The sequence below is a fragment of the Etheostoma spectabile genome, chromosome 3 (genome assembly GCF_008692095.1).
Source record: "Etheostoma spectabile isolate EspeVRDwgs_2016 chromosome 3, UIUC_Espe_1.0, whole genome shotgun sequence".
Lineage (NCBI taxonomy): Eukaryota > Metazoa > Chordata > Actinopteri > Perciformes > Percidae > Etheostoma > Etheostoma spectabile.
The window spans coordinates 32,514,208-32,526,608 of NC_045735.1; the positions used below are offsets into that span (position 1 = coordinate 32,514,208).

Below are 12,401 nucleotides of genomic sequence, written 5' to 3' on the forward strand. Positions count from 1 at the left end.
TTGTTCGCGAGTGAGGGGACCATGGAGCGTGAGATTGGTCGGAGAATCGGAGCAGCCGGTGCGGTATTACATTCCGTTTATCGCACCGTTGTGACGAAAAGGGAGCTGAGCCAGAAGGCAAAGCTTTCGATCTACCGAGAAATTTTCGTTCCTACCTTCACCTATGGTCATGAAGGCTGGGTCATGACCGAAATAACGAGATCAAGGGTACAAGCGGCCAAAATGGGTTCCCTCAGGAGGGTGGCTGGTCTCCCTTAGAGATAGGGTGAGAAGCACAGTCATCCGAGAGGAGCTCGGAGTAGAGCCGCTGCTCCTTCGCGTCGAAAGGAGCCAGTTGAGGTGGTTCGGGCATCTGGTAAGGATGCCTCCTGGGCGCCTCCCTAGGGAGGTGTTCCAGGCATGTCCAGCTGGGAGGAGGCCTCGGGGAAAATCCAGGACTAGGTGGAGAGATTATATCTCCAACCTGGCCAGGGAACACCTCGGGATCCCCCAGTTGGAGCTGGTTGATGTGGTAAAGGGAAGTTAGGTATCCCCTACTGGAGCTGCTGCCCCCGCGACCCGATACCGGATAAGCGGATGAAGATGGATGGATGGAGGGCTGCTAACTTACGTTTGATGAAAAAGGGGGAAGTGCAGATACCGGATTTCTGAACAATTTTATGTATTTACCCTTTTTTTTTCTTTTTTTTTGACGAGCACACGATGCCTGTCAACCGTTCCACTAAAGATCCAGTAGTTGAGGGCATTGCTACTATGCAGTGCTCTTGCTACTATAGAACGTTAACAAAGATGCAGGTTTGTAAATTGTCCTTAGGGGTGTTTTTTCCTTTTGTTTCCTGTGATTATTATCCAAAAAACAATATTACAGTGGTGACTGGTCATCAGGGGCAGGTGGGGCACAGCCTCATCTCTTGTCAACAGAAAGAAATGCAAACAAATTTATGTTATTTTAAATTAATTCAAGCTCATTATCATCTAAAATTTATTTTATCTATCTATCTATGAATAACGTCTTCCTAAATTGCCATAATTTGTCGTAGGGTTTTCATTTTGCGTTCTGCACTTGCTTTGATTAAACATGGTGTACAGGTTAGATAAGAGGCTGATTCACGTATGAACACTTGTGGGTAATCTGTAATTCATAAAGGGAACATTGCTTACAGACGTGCATACGCACGGTTTTATAAATCTAAATTTTTTTGCCGTACGGCATTTTTGACTTTAGGGTGTACATACACTTTTAGTAAGGATCCTACGCACAGTTTTATAAATGAAACCCCAGAGGTCACAATGCACATCCGATTACCCACAAGTGTGCATATATGAATCAGCCTCTTATCCCTCCATGAACTTGCCCATTTACCGTGCCTTGCGAAAGTATTCGGCCCCCTTGACCTTTTCAACCTTTTGACACATTTAAGGCTTCAAACATAAAGATATAAAAAATTTATTTTTTGTGAAGAATCACCAACAAGTGGGACACAATTGTGAAGTGGAACGAAATCTATTGGATATTTTAAACTTTTTCAGCAAATAAAAAACTGAAAAGTGGTGCGTGCAAAATTATTCGGCCCCTTTACTTTCAGTGCAGCAAACTCACTCTAGAAGTTCAGCGAGGATCTCTGAATGATCCAATGTTGTCCTAAATGACTGATGGTGATAAATAGAATCCACCTGTGTGTGATCAAGTCTCTGTATAAATGCACCTGCTCTGTGATAGTCTCAGGGTTCTGTTGAAAGCACAGAGAGCATCATGAAGACCAAGGAACACACCAGGCAGGTCCGTAATACTGTTGTGGAGAAGTTTAAAGCCGGATTTGGATACAAAAATATTTCCCAAGCTTTAAACATCCCAAGGAGCACTGTGCAAGCGATCATTTTGAAATGGAAGGAGTATCAGACCACTGAAAATCTACCAAGACCTGGCCGTCCCTGTAAACTTTCAGTTCAGACAAGGAGAAGACTGATCAGAGAGGCAGCCAAGAGGCCCATGATCACTCTGGATGAACTGCAGAGAACTACAGCTGAGGTGGGAGAGTCTGTCCATAGGACAACAATCAGTCGTACACTGCACAAATCTGGCCTTCATGGAAGAGTGGCAAGAAGAAAGCCATTTCTCAAAGATGTCCATAAAAAGCCATCTGGCCACAATGCAATACGATATGTTTGGCGTAAAAGCAACACAGCTCATCACCCTCAACACACCCTCCCCACTGTCAAACATGGTGGTGGCAGCATCATGGTTTGGGCCTGCTTTTCTCCAGCAGGGACAGGGAAAATGGTTAAAATTGAGGGGAAGGTGGATGCAGCCAAATACAGGACCATTCTGGATGAAAACCTGTTGGAGTCTGCAAAAGACCTGAAACTGGGACGGAGATTTATCTTCCAACAAGACAATGATCCCAAACATACAGCAAATTCTACAAAGGAATGGTTCACAAATAAACGTATCCAGGTGTTAGAATGGCCAATTCAAAGTCCAGACCTGAATCCAATCGAGAATCTGTGGAAAGAACTGAAAACTGCTGTTCAAAAACGCTCTCCATCCAACCTCACTGAGCTCGAGCTGTTTTGCAAGGAAGAATGGGCAAGGATTTCAGTCTCTCGATGTGCAAAACTGATAGAGACATACCCCAAGCGACTTGCAGCTGAAATCGCAGCAAAAGGTGGCTCTACAAAGTATTAAAGCAAGGGGGCCGAATAATTTTGCACGCACCACTTTTCAGTTTTTTATTTGCTGAAAAAGTTTAAAATATCCAATAGATTTCGTTCCACTTCACAATTGTGTCCCACTTGTTGGTGATTCTTCACAAAAAATTAAATTTTTATATCTTTATGTTTGAAGCCTGAAATGTGTCAAAAGGTTGAAAAGTTCAAGGGGGCCGAATACTTTCGCAAGGCACTGTATAACCATAAATAGTCAATGTAAAGCACCTTATGAATGTTGATGTTAATGACAGTTGTTCTTTCATTATGGCGAATCATATTTTGTGATCAAATTTTTGATTTAAACAGCCAAACAAAAGTGCAAAACATTGGTCTAGACGACAACATAAAGAAAAGTACACTACACACACCAAAGAAGGCACAGTGCACCTTTTCCACAAGCCTTTCTTGCAATGTTTTGCAAAAAATGTTTCACTTCAAAACAAAGAGAAGAATACAGAAGGAGGGAAACAACAAAAACATCTAGCTGCAGCTCACAAAAAAGACACACAGAACGACCCGAAACAGCCATACAAATAAAAAAGGGCTTGACTGGAGACAAAAGGGACCAAAAAACACACAGATAGAAGTAGAACGTTCCCAAACACGCGGGGTTTTTTGGATTCGAAATGCGACCAAGTCCCCCATATAACACATCCAGAAAAAGGGTCCTTCCAAGTTATGAGGTTTTCCCCAAAAAGGTTGCATCATTCTCTTGGCCACTTTAATCCAAGCAAAAAGAATTTTTTGATTTTAAAAGCGAGCGGGGGGTTCCAAATCTTTCAAATCAAAACCTTGATAGAAAAGGTACATTTCTTTAAATCAGGGCAGATTTTATGGTGCTACTTTTCCCCAAAAAAAACCCACGGAAAAATCCCAACTGTAAAGATACTGTTGTTTTTGGGTTTTTAGTGGGCAAAATACAAAAAAGGCTTTTTTAATGGTTTCTGTGAGTTATGTCCCTGATAAAATTTGAGTAAATCTCTGATGGTCTGGATTGCGTTAAATTCGGGAAATGTTGGACCATACTCATGCCAGTCAAGACTGATACTCAGGCCTGGGCAATCGTGTACCCAGATCCTCTCAATAGGAAGGCCAGAGTGGCCATTTATCACCAAGAACTACTTAAGCCTGGATACCATACTTCAGGTTATGCTGTGAGTGTTGATCTTAATTGAAGGTAAAAGAAAAAAGTGGAACGTGGTAGATTGAATGCATTTTGTAAGTCATAAAACGGTAAGAAGCCAACCTTGCTTAAAATGTCTTTTAGACAATGAACCAGTGGCGTAGGAAGAAAAAGTATTTTGGGCGGGCCAGTACAAAAGAGAGGTGGGCCATTTTCAATGCAATGACCGGATCAAAGAAATAGAAAAACTACGTCAATCACGTAACTGATTAGCATAAGTTATCTTCTAATTTAATGTCATCAAACGCGTTTCAGCTAGAAGCCATCATCCGTGTTCACGTTTTTTTAGTACGTAGGTATGGGCTGAAATGTGTGCCAACAGAAACTGAATTTGAATCATTTACATTTGAATTTGAATTGCTAAACTTGAATAATTGCATTGAAAAACTAAATTTGAATCACTATTTGAAATTGTATTGTTTAATTTGAATCATTGCATTGGAAAACAAAATTTGAATCACATAATTTGAAATTGTATTGTTTAATTTGAATCATTGCATTGGAAAACAGAATCTGAATAGTATAGTTTGAAATTTAATTAATTTGTTTGGAACTGAAATCCAATAAAATGTTAAATGAAAATTCAACTCTATCTCTTCACATTCAGTTCTCACAATTCAAATTCAGTTCACAAAATTAAATTTCAAGTTACTGTGACAGACATCAAGGTACTCGAAGGAAGAGCAATCGAGCACAGATCAATAGATAGACAACGTTTCTCAAAGTCAAGGATCCTTCATTAGGCTCATTCGAGATGAAGAGCGCCTCCCTGTAAAGTGGAGTAGAGCAGGCGGCAGCAGCAGGGGTGGTAACAAAAATCCAGCCAATTTCAGCAGCCTTCAGGCTGAACAGGAAGTGACAGAAACATGGTGCGATTCTGATTTAATAAATGTTATCGGACCCACATATCAGCTTGTACACAGTCTTACAATGCCCAGTGGTCCATTACTGACTACGCGCCTGCAATAAACTATAGTGTAGCCACGATCTTTGCCATGGGATTCAATGGGAAACATAGCCTAGCTAGCAGCTCCTCCTAAAGAGACCCAGAGTCTGTGAAAGGACAGGCCGGGCGGCGATGTAGCAACACAGGCCGCTGTGATGGTGCTTATGCACACCAACAGACACAAAATTTGCATCATTGTGTGTGTGTGTGTGTGTGTGTGTGTGTGTGTTGTGTGTGTGTGTGCGCGACCCACCGGCCGCGGCGGCTCTGGGGCCTGTGCTGCCTGTGTTGCTGCATCGCCGCCCGGCCTAGATATTGCCTAGAGGGAGCATATAGAAGGAGAATAGAATTGGTCCAAGCACTGAGCCTTGTGGGACGCCATGGCTTACTTTAGCATGCCTGGAAGATTTATTGTTACTGTTAACAAATTGAGATTAATCAGCGCAATAAGACTTACACCAGCTTAGTGTGATTTCTTTAATGCCAACTGCCTAGTGTTCCAGTCTCTGTAACAGGATGGTATGGTCAGTAGTGTCTAAGAGCCAGTAAGACAAGTACGGAGACAATTCCTTTGTCTGCAGCAGTTAGAAGGTCATTAGTAATTTTCACCAGTGCCATCTCTGTGCTATGATGCTTTCTAAATCCTGATTGAAAGTCCTCAAATAAACTATTGCTATGTAGAAAATCACATAACTGATTAGCAACTACCTTCTCAAGGATCTTGCATAGAAAGGGAAGGTTAGATATAGGTCTATAGTTTGCTAAGGCCTCAGAATCAAGGGTGTTTTTTTTTCAGAAGAGATTTTATCACAGTTACTTTAAATGACTGCGGTACATAACCTGTTAATAAAGACATATTGATAATATCTAGCAGTGAAGCGCTAACCATGGGTACAGCTTCTTGTAGCCTCGTTTGGATGGGGTCTAAGAGGCTTGGCTGATGAGACCTTTAACATTAATTGGTGAAGGTCTATAGGATAAAAGCAGTCTAAGTATAAGTCAGGTCTTGTCAATCTTTCTAGCAGTCCCTGCATTTAAAGGTGAACCGTTGAGGGCCTGAGGTGATGAATTTTATCTCTAATTGTTATAATTCTATCATTGAAAAAGCTCACAAAGTCGTTACTACTCGGAGCTAGGGATGAGCCAAATACTCAGCTGAAACGAGTATCCGGTACGGATAAAGCACTTTTGCAGAGTACAAGTATTATACGAGTAATGCGAGTCAACATCTGTACTCGGATTGAATAAGTCTCCACTGACTGTGTCTCCGTTCTGTGATAGGCTAGTCACAGTGCTAGTCACAACGCCTCTCCAATACATTATTCTGTGATAGGCTAGTCCCAGCGTCCCTCCCCTACACTATTCTGTGAAAGGCTAGTCCCAGCGCCCCTCTCTACACACAAAGATTCCTCCTGTTGTTGTGTCCCACTGGCTGTTCTCACACACGCTCAGGACACGGAGAAGTGAACGTCTCTCTTCTCAGGTCCGCAGGGCTTTTCTGTTAACATTTAGGGTTTCTTCAGCTTCAGGTTTGTTTTATACTTCGGTTCAAACTAGTACTTAGCAACCAGGAGACTTCTGGTAACGTGGGGTTTGTTCAGACATAGTGCTTGTTAGAATGTGACTCGGGTTGCATCTCTGCAATCATCTTTTCTAATCAGCAATAAATATAACAATTTCTGATCAACCCATATCAATTGCATGCTTAAAATAACATACCGGTTAAAGCCCCGCCCATTTCAAGACAACCCAACCCCTTCCGGGTTAAATCTGCCCACTTCCGGGTTAGGCCCCGCCCACTCCGAGTACAGATATGGATACAGATAACTCATGTGGCAAACAGATACAGATACAAATACAGATAATGTTGTACTCGCTCGTCCTTAATATATACCCTTCTTATCTCCGTCCGTGTTGTAACTCTGTCTGGTGCACCCAAGGGGGTAAGCCTCTCCTCTGTAAGCGCTCCTATGGCGCCATTTCACCCACCGTTAGCATCCCATTCACTGCCAATTATTTTGACGCCACTTTGACAGCAAATAACTTTACATCTGAAGCGTTTAAAGACTATTTGTTTGTTGTTTGTTTCTAAAGACCCATCAAAACGTATAAAAGGCTCCATTACCTTGTAGCTCACGTTATGGCTCCGTAGCAGACGTTTTTATAAAAATAGGCTAACAATTATGTCATAACCACGCAACTTGCTGTCGCATAGTTGAAAAATCACTGTATTGTCAGCAGAAGCTTGCAGACAGTTTTGAAATACATTAGCTGTATAGTTTTAATTACTAATGTTAACTAGCCTGTTAGTTTGCAATAATTAGCCTGTGCCTATGTTATCTACTAACATATACCTACACTCTCCGTCTCTGCTGATTGGGAATGATTGAGATTTCTCTTGGCACAGCTACCAGAAGACTTACAACTTTCAAACATGTCCCTCTACGTCGTCAAGCTCAGTTGGAGACTGTACAGTAATGCCAGACTGTGCCATCACCGGAGAAGTGCTTCTAATGTCATTCACTGGTCTCTGGGCAGTCTATGGGCGCACCCACCGCTAGTCTAGCTTTCAGATTCTGGAGATAACCGGTTGCAACTGTCACTCGACGATGTAAGTCAAGTGCAGATTTGGGTCGTGCATTAGCTCAAACTGCCATTCCAAAGACAGCCTTTGTTGTGTTTGATTGCTAGTTTGTAGCTAAGCTAGCAGTCATTTCAAAAACGTTTTCGCTATCTAATATTGTTTGATTGCTAACGTTAGCTCAAAAACCATTCAACTGACAGCCTTCGTTGTGTTTGATGCTAACTTGTAGCCAGCAATGAACAAACTTGGTTAAGTAGGTCCATTTTTTCTGTATTGACTTTACTGAAGTCTCTCGTTAGAATCTTATATGCTACTCGTCGCAAAGTGCCACATGCGCGACTCAAATCTGCACTCGCCTCACATTGGGCAGTGACAGCGTATAGCCTACAAATAACAAGGTCACAAGGCACAGCCATCTTCTAACCGTATACAAACTATGAACTATTTTCTCAGAAGCTGAAGCACTGCAACTTCTGCTACTTGGGCGGAGTGATTTGCTAGCAGCACACGAGAAGCCCTGTGGTGATGAGCAGAGAGTAACAACGGTGCTTTTCAATTCAATTCAATTTTATTTATAGTATCAATTCATAACAAGAGTTGTCTCAAGACACTTTACAGATAGAGTAGGTCCAGACCACACTCCAGAATTTAAAAGGACCCAACAGTTCTAGTAGTTTCCTCCAGTGGAGGCAGTGGCGAGGAAAAAGTGCCGTTTAGGCAGAAACCTTGGACAGACCCGGGCTCTTGGTAGGCGGTGTCTGACGGGCCGGTTGGGGTTAGAATGAAGAGTGGAAATAACAAAAATAGAAAAATAGTAGTTTGTAGCAGTTCTTTGTAGTAGTTCTTTGTAGTAGTTCATGGCATAGCAGGGCACTGTGCGGCATTACAAGGCACAGCAGTATGTAGCTGGGCACTGCAGAGTGTAGCAAAAGAGGAGAGGGCTGTGCCTCATGTGACCTTGTTATTTGTACACGCTGTGACTTTAAGTTGTGGGTGCGCCAGACAGAGTTACGACACGCAATGGAGAAGGGTATTTATGGACTTATCTAACTCTGGATACGGTGAATAAGCTTAATTTCAAAAACTGCACAATAACAAAAAACAAACTGGAATAGCCCGGCTTAATCCCTTATCCTGGTTTTGTGCAATAGCTCCCATGAAGAATCACAAAGGTGTTGTTAATTTCTCTGTGTCTATCTAACTTATGTTTTCTGTCTTTATGTCATCTGTTATTGCATTTGTCAGTGTATATTTCCATGTGCAGACTGTAAAAACAAATGTCCCTCATTGGACTATCTATCTATCTATCTATCTATCTATCTATCTATCTATCTATCTATCTATCTAAATGTGATTGGGTTGTGTTGTGTTGGAATAAAATGTATTTATATCATGTGTGCTCATAAACATTCTATTCACGTAGTGGATTATATTAATCATGTGTGTTCAATTCATTATATTTTGAACTAAAGAGCAAAAGCATTACACATAGTCTGCTTGGTTTCAGTGTGATTATTGGGTTCACTTCTAAAAAAGAAGCATGTAGTTCATAAAGTTTACCGTGACCTTATGATAAGTTGTTTGGTACAATGTCCAACCATAGCTCTGCCGAGTGAGTTAATTCTGAAAAGCAGGGCCAAGGGTGGTTAGGGACACGTCCTGTGTTTGGGTGAAGATCCTCTCCAGTATCAGTCTGAGACCTGTTATCTATTTTGCAAGCCGAGCTCTGCTAGACACTAACCGTCTGGAGACAAAACACAGCACACAAACATGTCACGCGGTAGTAACTGAACTGAACTTCAATCCACAAACCTAAAATACATTAGACACAACAAGACATGTTGCTGTCCCCTACAGCTGGAATGTAACCAGACACAAAGTAATCACATCATTGTAAAATTTACAGAGGATCTCATTTCATAAGTTGAGTGGGAAATGCATTATGTCTTCCCAAATTTTGTCCCAAGAGTAACATTAAATATTAAAGCAAGGAAGGAAGGGAACATTGATAAAAGGGCCATTACTAATTACAGCTTTGAATAAATAATGTTACCTCATCTGGATCTATCCATCTTCTCTCCTGCTGTCCTTTCTTCCATTTCCTATGCCATCCCCTTTTATGCTTCTCATCCATTGTTCCAGAGTTTCAGATTTTGTGATGATATAGAAATACTTATTTTCTTTCTCTCAAAAGCAGCAGTGGGATATAAATACATACAGTATGTTTAGAACTATAGAAAGTCATGCTTTTGGCAGGGTGACTGCAGCTTCATGTTTCTTCTAATTTCCTCTCCCTCTTGCAAAGCTTTAAATCCTGAGATGTATTAAAACATAAAATTACAGCTTCTGCTGTAATGTGCTATGGCTCTGCCTTGACACATGGGGAAAGGCCAAAGAAGAAAAATGCCCATCACACAGTAACAATAAAAATCCATATCCTAGCAGTTACGTCACAGCTACTGTCTTTTGCCACTATCTCCATCTGGCTTTGGTCTGTGGTTGGAGGCTGACCTGTGGTTGTCAGGGATAATCGTATCTGTCTATGGTTTAGGAGAAGCACAAAAGAAGCCAGGACACAGACGAAGGTCTGACAGGCTGGACTGGCTGGGCTGTCTTGTTGCAAATGCCGTTGCCATGACAATGATCAATGGCAGTTGTCTTGTATGACAGAGAGTCATGGGTGGACTGTTAAATGTTGACGTGTCTGACGGATGATGGACAGTCTTCTGTTAAGATATGCTCCCTGTAGTTACTGTGGCCCATCTTTGTCTGTGCTTTAGGATTACAATTTCAGTATTATTCAACGGTCTGGACTGTTTGATTGGAAATGCAGCACTGAATTATTGCTTCTATGTGATAATGTGACAAACCTGAAAGCCTTATGTGAACATTTCTATGTTTCAATGGAAGCCACTTCAACGTTATCGGTGATTATACAATACAACCACATAAATGTGCAGTACTTAAGTGATGAATTAAAAGGTTGGTTCACTCAAATTACAGATGACAATTGGTATCTAATTGTGATGTTCATTTTTGCTTATTTGTTAAATGGAAAAAATTGAAAAATAACAATTAAAATGCTCTTTTCCAAAAACAACTGTACTTCCTTTGGCCATACAGGTGTGCCGTAGGGATGAGCAAGTACAGCATTATCTGTATCTGTATCTGTATCTGTTTACCACATGAATTATCTGTATCCGGATCCGTACTCGGACTGGGCGGGGCCTAAACCGGAAGTGGTCAGATTTAACCCGGAAGTGGATCGGGTTCTCTTGAAATGTGCGGGGCTTTAACCGGTAGGGTGATATCAGCTAAATTGGGCCACTTTTTGGTAAATCAGTTGGGAAAATAATATAATACTATATATGCCTTTTCCAAGTGTTTTTATGATTACTAATGACTGTTTTTGATCATTTTGTGTTGAAATTATGTCATAAAATATAATTATTTAGGCCCTACAGTTCTTGAAACATCAACTGTGCCAACTTTTTTTGCATAAGCAGTTTCAGGTAAAATGGGCCAGCATCTAAGGTAAAATGGGCCAGCTGTTTCAGGTAAGCATTCGGCCAGTCAAAATGCAAAGGGAATGGTAATTTATCATCAATTTTAATTTCAAAACAAATATTCATATGTGCCATTAAAAACACATTGTGGGTACAAACTCACATATTCAAATGTGCAATTAAAATTTTTTGGAACAGCACAGATCAGTGAATAGATCAGTGTCAGATCAGTGTGTGTGTGTGTGTGGTGTGTGTGAAGAACACATTTTGAACGAAATGCGCAAACTACAAAAATTCATACAAAACTGGTAACTGATATATTAAACATTAAAACATTGATATCATTAGTGTGTGTATGTGATGAAAAGGTGTTTCAAAGACAGTCTTTGCAAATGAAACCATCGTCAGCACAGATCCCATTCTCTTCGCCACAGGTTTCGTGAAACCAGGCAGAACAAGGGTCACATTTTACCCATTCCTCAGTAGCCTTAGGATCCTCTGGGTCACCATAGTGGGTGTTGCAAACTTTGCAAGGTGACTTGCTTTTCTTTTCCTGCTTTCTTTTCCCTTTTGGTTGCTTGCTGAGCGGGCACTTGCTGGCTTGCTTAGCTGGTTTCTTGCTGGATGTTTTTTTTGTGATATAGTCAATGTGTTCCTCACTTGAAAGATTATATGAGGGTGGCTTCATACGTTTTCTGATGGCTCTCTCCCTTTGTGGCACTGTGATCAAGTCAGTGAATGTCACAGACTGAACAAAAAGAAAATGACAAAAAGAGCCTATGTTATTGCAAGACATAGGATAATTATTTTGTGTACATTTTATATGATTAGGGACTAAATTGTGTGTATGTGTGTGTGTGTGCGTGCATGCATGAATGTGCATGTGTATGTTTGCGTGAGCATGCATGTGTAACATGTCATGTAACATGTCAAGTTTGAAAGTAGTATAAAATATCACTTACTGTGGAGGTGGAAGTGTCCACAAATCCGGGGAGTGTTTCTTCCTGTGGTGTGAACTGGTTGAAGATATCATTATCTTCCTCCGGTACTTCCTCCAACACAATCTCTTCAAACACCACCTTCTCATCTGGAAAAAAGTACAGTGGTTCCACAGGTAGCAGGGGTGTCAGGAAAGCAGAGGACTGAAGTCTGGCTGGCGGATCGGCAGGCGACTGAGGTCTGGCTGGTGGATGGGAGGACTGATGTCCAGAGAGTAGAGCTGATGGCTGGCGGGCAGAGTGGGTCAAGGTCAGCAGGGGCGACCATGGTCCAGTGGGCGGGGTTGGGAGAGACTGCGGCCTTGTGGGTGAGGATGGTAGCACTCTTTCGGTGGTCTTGCTGGGGGCAAAAGCAGTCTCAGGGAGGATGTCTTTATTGAGTGGGAACATCCCTGTCCCCCGGAACCCTGCCTGGGCATTTTCAACAGTGGCAGCCTTTGCCCAAGCCCTGCTGAACACCGTAAAAAAATCCATC

At 41.7% G+C, this 12,401-nt stretch overlaps 1 long non-coding RNA gene across 1 annotated transcript; it reads left to right on the forward strand.

Annotated features, from left to right (window-relative positions):
* The first annotated feature begins 7,847 nt into the window (after positions 1-7,847).
* LOC116672560 (uncharacterized) lies at positions 7,848-8,453 on the forward strand. Its single transcript, XR_004327588.1, has 3 exons — positions 7,848-7,944; positions 8,248-8,249; positions 8,425-8,453. It is a non-coding gene; the product is annotated as an uncharacterized LOC116672560 (long non-coding RNA).
* Positions 8,454-12,401: the final 3,948 nt, after the last annotated feature.